We start from the raw sequence: 10,875 nt of genomic DNA on the forward strand, positions 1-10,875 counted from the left end.
TTTTAATTACTTTTTAATTAGGAAATGTTTAGTTTAACATATGCTTTATTATTGATTTTTTGTTTTTCTATTTCACCCTATGTTGTGCGCACTTGACACTCCTTGTATGATTGTATCCTTCTTTTTCATTTAAAGAACGGAAAAGGGCCAAATATACCCTTATACTATTGAAAAAGGATCAAATATATCCTTCGTTATACTTTAGGTCTAAATATACCCTTGTTGTTAAATTATTGGTTCAAATATACTCTCCATCGTTAAAATTGCACATCTTGGACATCATCTCGTGGCACGCGGTGCCGGCGGTGGTGGTGAGGGTTGTAGGAATCGCCAGGAAGGTCGTGGAACAATGGAGAATAAATCAGATTGTGTGTATAAGGAGGAAGGTAAGAAGAAGGATAAGATGAGTAATCTGAAGATGGAGTGTTGCAAGTGGTGATGAACGGCGGAGCAGAGGCGTATGATTGTGGTGAAGGGGAGGGGTTTGGAATCCGATCGAGTTATGGACGGTTTCGAAAATCTGTGTTAATAGTAAATGCAAAAGTTCACGATTTTGTTTTGATGGTAAATTACCTCTTTACGATCTTTTGGTTCTTCATAATTCAAAATGTGGACCAAAGAAATTCCAATTTAAAAACTTTGATTTCAGAACTTCAGAAAAATGAAAACACCAAAGAGCCAATCCAATTTGAGGCATTGCGATCGGAGGTGGGGTTGAAGGATCACTGGCGGTAATGGTGGCGGAGGGGTGGAAATTTTAGTGGTGGAAGAGGGGAGAAACAAAATGGGTTAGGGGTGATGAGATGGCAATGCCACGTGGCATCCACGTCATCAATTGTCAGTGCCACGTAGGATAGGATGTCCAAGGTGGATAATTTTAACGGAGGAGGGTATATTTGAACCAATAGTTTAACAGCAAGGGTATATTTAGACCCAAAGTATAATGAATGGTATATCTGACCCTTTTCCAATAGTATAGTGGTATATTTGGCCCTTTTTAATTTAAAAAATTCGAGGTATGAAAAATAGATTTAAAAAATTAGGCAAAAGGGTCAAATATGCCCTCTAAGTTTATTAGCTAATTTACCCCCCGTTGTAAAGTAATCAAATATATCCCTCTTGTTAGAAGTTGAGGCCAAATATACCTCTACCGTTAGCAAAGTTTCAAAAATACACCTCATTTCTAACATATTCCCACATAAGCAAGTCTAGTCATTGGAATTGGGTGACATGGACGCCACATGGCATTTAACTTATTCTATGTGGTGCTACGTGGCAATTGTTTTTTTTTTTAATCTAGAAAATTGATTTTTTTTTTAAAACAAAACTGAAAAAAAAAATGGTTTGTTTTAATAAAACCCGTTTTTTAAAAATATATTCTCAAAAATCTGATATTTTAGTTAAAAAATGGAAAATGATTTTTTTTAAATCTAGAAAACTGTAAATTTTTTATTATTTTTTTAAAATAGTGTCCTATTTTTTTTTAAAAAAAGTGTCCTAATTTAAAAAAATCTGAAAAACTGATTTTAAAAAAAAATCATTTTCTAAATTTTTTATCTAAAATATCCAATATTTGAGAATATATTTTAAAAAATGGGTTTTATTAAAACAAAAATGTTTCAGATTTTTAATAAAAGCCATTTTTTTCCAGAAATGTTTTTAAAAAATCAATTTTCTAGATTATTTTTTTTAAAAAAAAATTCACATAGGCACCACATAAAATAAGTTAAATGCCATATGACGTCCATGTCACCCAATTCCAATGACTAGACTTGCTTATGTGGGAATATGTTAGAAATGAGGGGTATTTTTAAACTTTGGTAACGGTAGGGGTATATTTGGCTCCAACTTGTAACGGGAGGGGTATATTTGATTACTTTGGCTAACGGAGGGCAAAGTTAACCAATAAACTAAAGTAGAGGGGTATATTTTCCCAAAAAATTATGCAATCGACAAGAAGGGGTTATAGGATGGTAAGCCTCTCCTTTCAACGAAGGTTGCAAGTTTAAAAAAAAAAAAAAAAAAAAAATCAACGTCGTCGATCTCCAAAGATTAAGATTTATTATATCTAAAATTTAGTAGTCGGGGATTCAGTTAGAATTTATGAAATTGGAATTGGAAAACATGTTTGGAGCTTTTTTTCTTTCAATGTTGAAATCCAACTCAAGTTAGATTTAGACAAAATTAAAAATAAAAATAAATAACTATTAAAAAAAATCATGGCCTAATCTCTCCTTAATTAGATTTATGCATTTTTTTTTTGCTTTAATCGAGTTGGAAGCTCAACTAAGTTTGTTAGACTCGGCTTGATTCAACGTTGGTAAGTTGTGTGAGCTACCGACTTAACTATCCTATTTATATGGGTTGATTTCTCAAACAGTTAATCAACTAATGATAATTATCTCAAAAGGTCACTTTCTTTGTTTTGTAACAAAAACGTTACCCAATTAGAGGTGATTGTCTCGGAAAGTCACTTTTCTTTGTTTTGGAATGAAAAAGTCCCTGACCTATTATCGTTTCACCAACAAAGTCATTCAACCAATTCAGGTTATATTTCCTCTAGATATTATTAACATAAAAATTTTAAACAAACATTTTAAAACAATAAAATGCTTATATTTTAATTAACTGTTAATTGACTAACTCCACTAATATGACCCGCTTAAATTAAAGAATGATTTTATTTTGCAGAATAGTATCCAAACTACCATGGAAAAATGCTTGATAGGGAGAGCTTCCCCCCAAATGGGGCCCTATGTGACTCTAATCCCAATATAGTCGGACTCCAATATAAATATCAAACACCGGGTGATAAATAAAAAAAATACATTTACTTATTTAATTTTTTTTTTTTTTTAAAAAAGGTCAAAGTAGTATCTGTTCAAACCTCATGTCTTAGAAGTTGCAAGACTCAAGAACCGAAGCCTTGATAGAGGTGGGCATGGAGAACCGTTGCCCATAGACGGTGGAACTTGTGAAAGTGTGTGTGAGAGATTTTTTTATAACATGTGATTTTTCATATTTAAAGGAATCAGGAGTATTAAATATGGCATAAATAACAGTACCATGTTTGATAACATTTTTTTTTAATGTATAAAGTTCGACACACCTAATATGATATTTGGTTAGCAATTTAGAAACTCACATAACTAATACATGTATAAATTTATGAGGGAATACAGTGTATTCTTTATGCGAGACAAGATAAGCTATTGAAACATGAATAATTAAATCATCCCGCATAACTAATTCCTACATAAATTCTTTCATAACTAATCTCTGTATTTCGAATACCTGCATAACTCTAACCAGCTCCTAAACGCTCCCTTAATATATTATCTTTTATCTTTTCAGCAACTCATGAAACAAAACGAACAAACATTATTTTGAAAAGAAGTTGAATTAAGTTGATAAAGATGAGATTCTCCCTTCCACTCCATTTTATAAGACACTCCTTTCTTTTTAATCTTTTCCCATCAATTTCAGCATTCATATTTTACCTTTAATTTATTGACATATTTATACACCGATAACATGACATGTAAAATTCTAAAAATATTTTTTGACATGGTGAAAACTACAAAACTCTAAGAACAGTTTGTGTTATATGCGTTTAACCAATTAACCTACGTGTCACTAATTACCATTGATGTAATGCACCCTCTGTACATATTTGTTTTTAAAGTTTTAGCCACTCCTTATGTAAGACATTTAATGACTTTAGTTATTAGAATATTCATGTAAATTACGTATTTATCTATCTTACCTAATTAAAATTCATTAATTGGGAAATGAATAAATCCTAAAATATAAATAACTAACTTATATTAACGATATCAAGCAATTTAAAATAAATAAATCTATTAAAACGATTAACATGTAAAACTACATACAAATGTTTTTTCAAATAGGTTACTCCCTCCATCTCAATTTATTTGGCTAATTCAGAAAGGTACGACGGTCAAACTAACTAATGTTTGGTGAAATCGAAATAAAATATTTATATTTTTAAAATATAAAATATATTTATTCAAAAATTATATAAAAATCTATGAACAATAGTTAACAATTTAAAATATATGGAAAGTATGAAAAGATTATGACCAAAGTAATTAAGATGCACAAATTAAAACAAGACTAAGAGCTCGTTTGGCTTAGCTTATAAGTTGCTTAAAAAAGTAAAAGCTCTTATTTTAAATTTCTTTTTTAAAGGCTCAAATCAATACAATATAAACTTTTTTTCTTCTAAAACTAAAGATTATTTTGAAAAGATACAAGTTGGATTCCATAAAAAATTGTGGCTGGGGTGTGGGACAAGTGGGGATGGGTATAGTTAAAAAAAAAAAAAAAAAAAAAATATTGTAATGTATGTGCTGCTACAGCACGGGTATTAAAGCTCAGTTTACAGTGCAAAACCTGCAGTATTGGGGAACGTGTAATACGTTTCTCTTTCAAAACAAGTCTAGTCTTTATCTTTTACTTTCTCTCCTATGTTGTTTGGTGGGGCATTTGTCCTTTCACATAATTGGACAAAACAATGCTGACTAGGACTCCGGAATTCAGTTTCATTAAAGTGTCCCTACTCGAAAATTTCCACTAATTGAAGTGACGGTCGTTTGGTAGCTGGTTCGTACGTCAGTTATGCATGTACTTTGTCCGTTTTAATTTATGTGAATCCATTTGATTAAGTATGATATTTAAAAAAAGTGAAGACTTTTAAAACTTATGGTTCAAAATAAATAAGAAATTGATTCACTTTTAAATGGCCCAATAAAATAGCTTGCAAACCTAGAGCCTTATAAACCATACAACATAGGGCAATTTAAACGATTTCCCTTGTTTGGTGGTGGTCTTTAATTTTTGTCCCTCAAATTGGTGGTCTTTAAATTTTACCCTTCACTAAAATCTCTTAGTTTCGGGTTCGAACCCCTGCTCAGTAAAAAAAAATTTTAAAAAATCGTAAAGCAAAGTTTCGTAGCAAAGTTAGGCCTATTCGGCCAAAATTAGGCCTTTAAGCAGAGTTTAAAACTCTCCCTTAAGGTAGAGGTTTGCATTATGGATTTTTTTTTTACTTAGTTGGAATTTTGCAAAACTTTGCCTTAAGGCCTAAATTTGCTATGAAACTCTGCCTTGTGATTTTTTTTTTTAACTGAGCCGGCGTTCGAACCCCAAACCTCACGATATTATGCAAGGGAAAAAATTAAAGACCACCAATTTGAGGGGTAGAAATTAAAGACCAGTGCATTTGAAGTGCAATCCACAGGAAAAAAAAAAAGCACAACATATATATCCGATCTGAAAGCTAGACATTTTTTTATTCAATAATTTGTGAAAAATATAATGAATGAGGCCTATAATAATAATATGAAATATCGAGATGATTAGTACTCCCTCTATACCTATTTATATGACACTCTTTTTTTTTTTTTTTTTTTTTTTTGTCAATCCTAAAAAAAAGATATCTTTCTATATTTGGTGACAATTTAACTTTAAAACACCCATTTTACCTTTAATAAAACTATTTACAGCCACACAAATATATATAGCTCATTTTAGACCACAAGCTTCAAAAGTATTAGTTTCTTTCTTAAAATCTGGGCTCAAACACCTTCATATAAATTGGGACGGAGGAAGTAGCATTTTTCAATATTTGGGATCAATTAATACAGTGTGATTTCTTGCGCAAATTAATGTAACTGTTATTGGCACGGACTTTTCTACAACGACGGGATACATCAATTCTATTAGGATAATTTTCTTAATTTGTAGTAATAGATAAATTCCTTAATAAAATAAAAGAGAAGAAACAGTTACAATAATTTTTTTAAGACATTCAAATCATGATAATAAGTTGATAAAATGGTAAAGCTATGTTTAGAGAAAATTTACAAAAGAAAAATTAGGAGAAAAATAAGGATTAAAAGTGAACGAAAAAAACAATAATAGAAGATACTTCGAATCTTTCCACCGGAGAACCAAACTTTCAATACAAGGGAGAGGCAAACTAAGTAAAATAATATATTGATATTTTAAATTAATTGAGTTATAATTATCTTTCTGTAATAAAAATTCACTAAAAATGTATTCAGTTTCTGTTCGACCCGTGCTAGCACGGGCTTCCGTCATCTAGTATATAAGAGTAAAATGGCTTATTTTGTAGGTACATTATGAATTTTGATGGTTACAAAATGAAGTGGGTCAAAAGCTTTCACTCCAGCCAAAGGAAGCTCTGTACAGTGACTTTCATAAAATTTATCCTTTTTTTTTTAATATATAATTCATTTATTTATGTTGTTTTATTAAAAAATTATGGAGTTAATTCCTTAAAAGGTCACTCATATTTTGATAATTGCCTCATAATATCACTTTTGTTTCATTTAGGAGTAGAATATCACTCAACTATCCCAATTTTCCTCAAAAAATACTAAACATTACAAACATCCTTCTCTCCTAGTTGGCAGGCCATGTCACATTAAAATTTTATTTTTTTAATAATAAATTTATGGAATAATTTCAAAGACCTCCCTCCAAGTTTATCTTGATAACACTTAGTTCCCTTGTGGTTTAGATATTTTGCACTAACCTCCCTTATTTTATTTTTTGTAACCAAACTTGTTTAAACATCATATTCCAAATTTACACTTTTATAATTTAGTCATGCGAACAATGTTCATAACAGTTCTCTCACCCTAAAATTGTTAGGATTATTATATTAACAGTTAGGCTAAAAATTTAAAACAATCTTATATCTAAATAAGAAATCCTAAATTATAGTGTTAATGTAACATCACTATGAGAAATCCTAAATTCTAGTGTTATGTTAATATTTCTCTTTGTTCTTAGAATCATGTTATTAAGAACAATATTTAGGCTAAAAGGAGCACATCTCGGTTTTAGTATTTAGAGGGTGAGATGAATTATTCATTTTTTAAATTCTTATAGTTGTATTATTGCAATAAGTTTTGAATCAATTTTCATATCACAGTTGTTGAATTTCATGTTTTAGCGTTCGAGATTAAAATTTTCAAGCATAAAAAAAAAAAAAAAAAAAAAAACAAACAAAACCCAGCACTTTTACCTATAAAATTAGATAGTTAGGAATTAGGAAATTTTTTACGATCAATTAGAAACTATTATTATCAAAAGTTTAAACATTATAAATAAGGTTACAAAAGGGTATATATATTAGCAACATAAATATTTTTTAGTATTTAAAATTAGTTTGGTTACAAAAGAATCAAAATAAGGGAGGCTAGTGTAAAGGGAACTAAGGAGTTAATTCCCTAAATGGTCACTCATGTTTTGGAAATTGCCTCCTAAAATCATTTTTGTTTCTTTTAGGACTACAATATCACTCAACTATCACTGTTTTTCTTAAAATATACTAAACATCACAACCCCCCCCCCCCCCCCCCCAATTGACATGCCATATCACATAAAAAAATTATTTAATAATAAATTTATTTAACTCATCAAATTCATTTAACCCAACCTTACTCATGTCTTATACCCAACTATTATTTTGGATAAAACTAATTTAAATCTTGTCGCAAGTCAAACATTCTTTTAACTCTAAGAAAATTCAGCTATAAAAGATAATGAAGTTTGGTAGCACACGGTAATGATAGATGAACAAGAATTCCATGAACCGTAGGATCATCATTGAAACCTAAAATATAATTGAGAACTTCTTCTTCTTCTGTTGAGTTCAGGCAAAGCACTTCATAGGATTTGATTCCAACAAATTCACAAGTTTTTTATTTTTTATTTTCTCCCTTTAATAAAATACTATGCCTTCATATTTTGGAGAGTTAAAGTTTGGTGGACAGTTTTTTTTTTTTTTTAATTCTTATTTTAATTCAATATTAACATGTTTAACATTAAGAATTTTATATGCTACGAGTTGTCCTAATTACAAGTTGGGTATTTTAATCTAAGTTGGATAGAAGACATGAGTTGGATTGAGTTAAATGAGTTTGATGAGCTAAACATTTTTACTATTAAAAAAAATAAAAATTAATGTGACATGACATGTCAATTGAGAGAGAAGGAGGCTTTTGTGATGTTTAGTATCTTTTGAGAAAAATAGTGATAGTTGAATGATATTGTAGTCCTAAAAGGAATAAAAGTGATTTTAGAAGGGAATTCTCAAAACATGGGTGACCATTTATGGAAATTAACTCGGGAACTAAGTGTTATAAAGACAAATTTGGAGGGAGGTCTTTAAAATAATTCCATAAGTTTATTATTAAAAAAATAAATTTTAATGTGACATGGCGTGCTAACTAGGAGAGAAGGAGGGTTTTGTAATGTTTAGTATTTTTTGAGAAAAATAGGGATAGTTGAGTGATATTCTAATCCTAAAAAAACAAAAGTAATATTAGTAGGTAATTGTCAAAACATGAATAATTTTTTAGGGAATTAACTCAAAAATTATGTAGGTATCGATGTTGGAGTCCGGAACCAAAATGCCCCAAAAAAAAATATTTTGAACCAAAATACCTCAACAAAAAAAATGTTACCGAAGTACCTTTAGCGCAGTAATTTACTGCGCTATAGTGTCCGTCTCCTTATTTTTTTTTTTTTTGCCCTTTTGGTTAACCCTTCTTTCATTACACTTTTTAACGTACTTTGACCATATATTAATCATGCTTCGGGACCGCGAAACTTCAATATTTTAGATAGAACCCTACTTATTTTTGTGCGATTAATAAGGTAGGATCAATACATCAAGGATACACAAAAGTTCGGATGGCCGTTTTAGTGGTTGAAAAGTGCTCGAACGCTATTTTCGTTTGAAGGCTCGGTGCCATTAGCTTGAAGTTCTTTACGAATACTTAAACTTGTTCATTAATAATTAATCAAAAGTTAGTCAAAATGGCAGCATTCATACAAAAAGCAAAAAAAACTTAATTAAATTGCATCATTCATAACCTTGAGTAGATGAAAATACTTAACATTTTCATTAATAAGAAACCCAAACTTTTTAAAATACAATCATCAAAGTAAGAAAAAAACTTAAAAAACATTCATCAATTAATGCCCTTGAGTTGATCTTCCACCACCACCGCGAGATGTGCCACCACCACTAGATCTACCACCACGAAAGTTTCCTCCACCACGAGAGGTACTTCCACCGCGAGATGTAGTTTGACCACCATGCCGTAAGGGACACTTGCGCTTATCATGACCAACATAATTTCAAAATGAGCATTTTCGAGTGTATCTCCCCGGTGGAACATCCATTTCATTATGAATACGCGAGTATGCATTCTTTCTGAATTTACGGATAAATGCTTTATTTGCAACCATCGAAAATGGATCGGTGGCCCAATAACTCTCACTACCAAGTGGGTAGAACCTTCCAGCATACGTTCTTGCATAATTTTCAACTGTATATTCCTCAGCCATGTACGGGGAGGCGTTCTTTCCCATTGCGATAAAACACTTGAAGGCATGAGAACATGGCATGTGATATGATTGCCACTTGCCGCATGTGCATGTTCTTGGAATCTCACAAATTGTGGACGTTACCTCCTTTACCTTGGTGCACACTTGTTGTGAGTTCAAATATGCTCTCTGCGGAGAGTGTACTCCATCCGGTCATGTTTCGAGCCTCATATTTGTGGTACTCGAACGAGGTTTTGACGGTTTTGGCATCCATCTTAGACCTGTTGCTGCATGTGCTTTGGCCTCTTTTGATCTCCGACGAACCGCTCCACAACCTGCTTAAATGTCATTCTCACCATTGCGGTGACGGGTAGTCCCCGTGCAGATTTCAACAAGCCATTGAATGACTCATAGCTGTTTGTTGTCAGCATACCCCATCGCCTACCTTCATCCTGGTGTAATGTCCATTTGTCTTTATCAATTGCATTCAACCAAGTGGAAGGCTTCCTCATTCGCCCGCCTAATAATGTCCATCTGTAGGTTAAACTTCTTCTCCTGATGCTCTCATGCACCGCCCCATCCAATTGCAAAGTCTTTGGGGTTCGATATGCCTTTTGGAAGTTTGCCTTCAAATGCTTTAAACAATAACGATGGTAGACAAAGGGTGGCTGCCACCCCTGCAAATTGAACATATTGTGCAATATGCCAACATGTCTGTCTGATATCACACATATTCCCATGCGATCCTTAATAACGTGTTGCCTTAAGTAGTCCAAAAACATACCCCACGTACTAATGCTCTCATTAGCTGCAATTGCAAAAGCTAGAGGGAATATAGCTCCATTTTTTTTTCAATGGTTGCAAATAAAGCATTTATCCTTAAATTCAGAAAGAATGCATACTCGCGTATTCAAAATGAAATGGATGTTTCACCGGGGAGATACACTCGAAAATGCTCATTTTGCAATTATGTTGGTCATGATAAGTGCAAGTGTCCCTTACGGCATGGTGGTCAAACTACATCTCGCAGTGAAAGTACCTCTCGTGGTGGAGGAAACTTTCGTGGTGGTAGATCTAGTGGTGGTGGCACATCTCGCGGTGGTGGTAGAAGATCAACTCAACGGCATTAATTGATGAATGTTTTTTAAGTTTTTTTCTTACTTTGATGATTGTATTTTAAAAAGTTTGGGTTTCTTATTAATGAAAATGTTAAGTATTTTCATCTACTCAAGGTTATGAATGATGCAATTTAATTAAGTTTTTTTTGCTTTTTGTATGAATGCTGCTATTTTGACTAATTTTTGATTAATTATTAATGAACAAGTTTAAGTATTCGTAAAGAACTTCAAGCTAATGGCACCGAGCCTTGAAACGAAAATGGCGTTTGAGTACTTTTCAACCACTAAAACGGTCATCTGAACTTTTGTGTATCCTTGATGTATTGATCCTACCTTATTAATCGCACAAAAATAAGTAGGGTTCTAT

Source organism: Lycium ferocissimum, chromosome 10 (genome assembly GCF_029784015.1).
Source record: "Lycium ferocissimum isolate CSIRO_LF1 chromosome 10, AGI_CSIRO_Lferr_CH_V1, whole genome shotgun sequence".
In the NCBI taxonomy this organism is placed as follows: Eukaryota; Viridiplantae; Streptophyta; class Magnoliopsida; order Solanales; family Solanaceae; genus Lycium; species Lycium ferocissimum.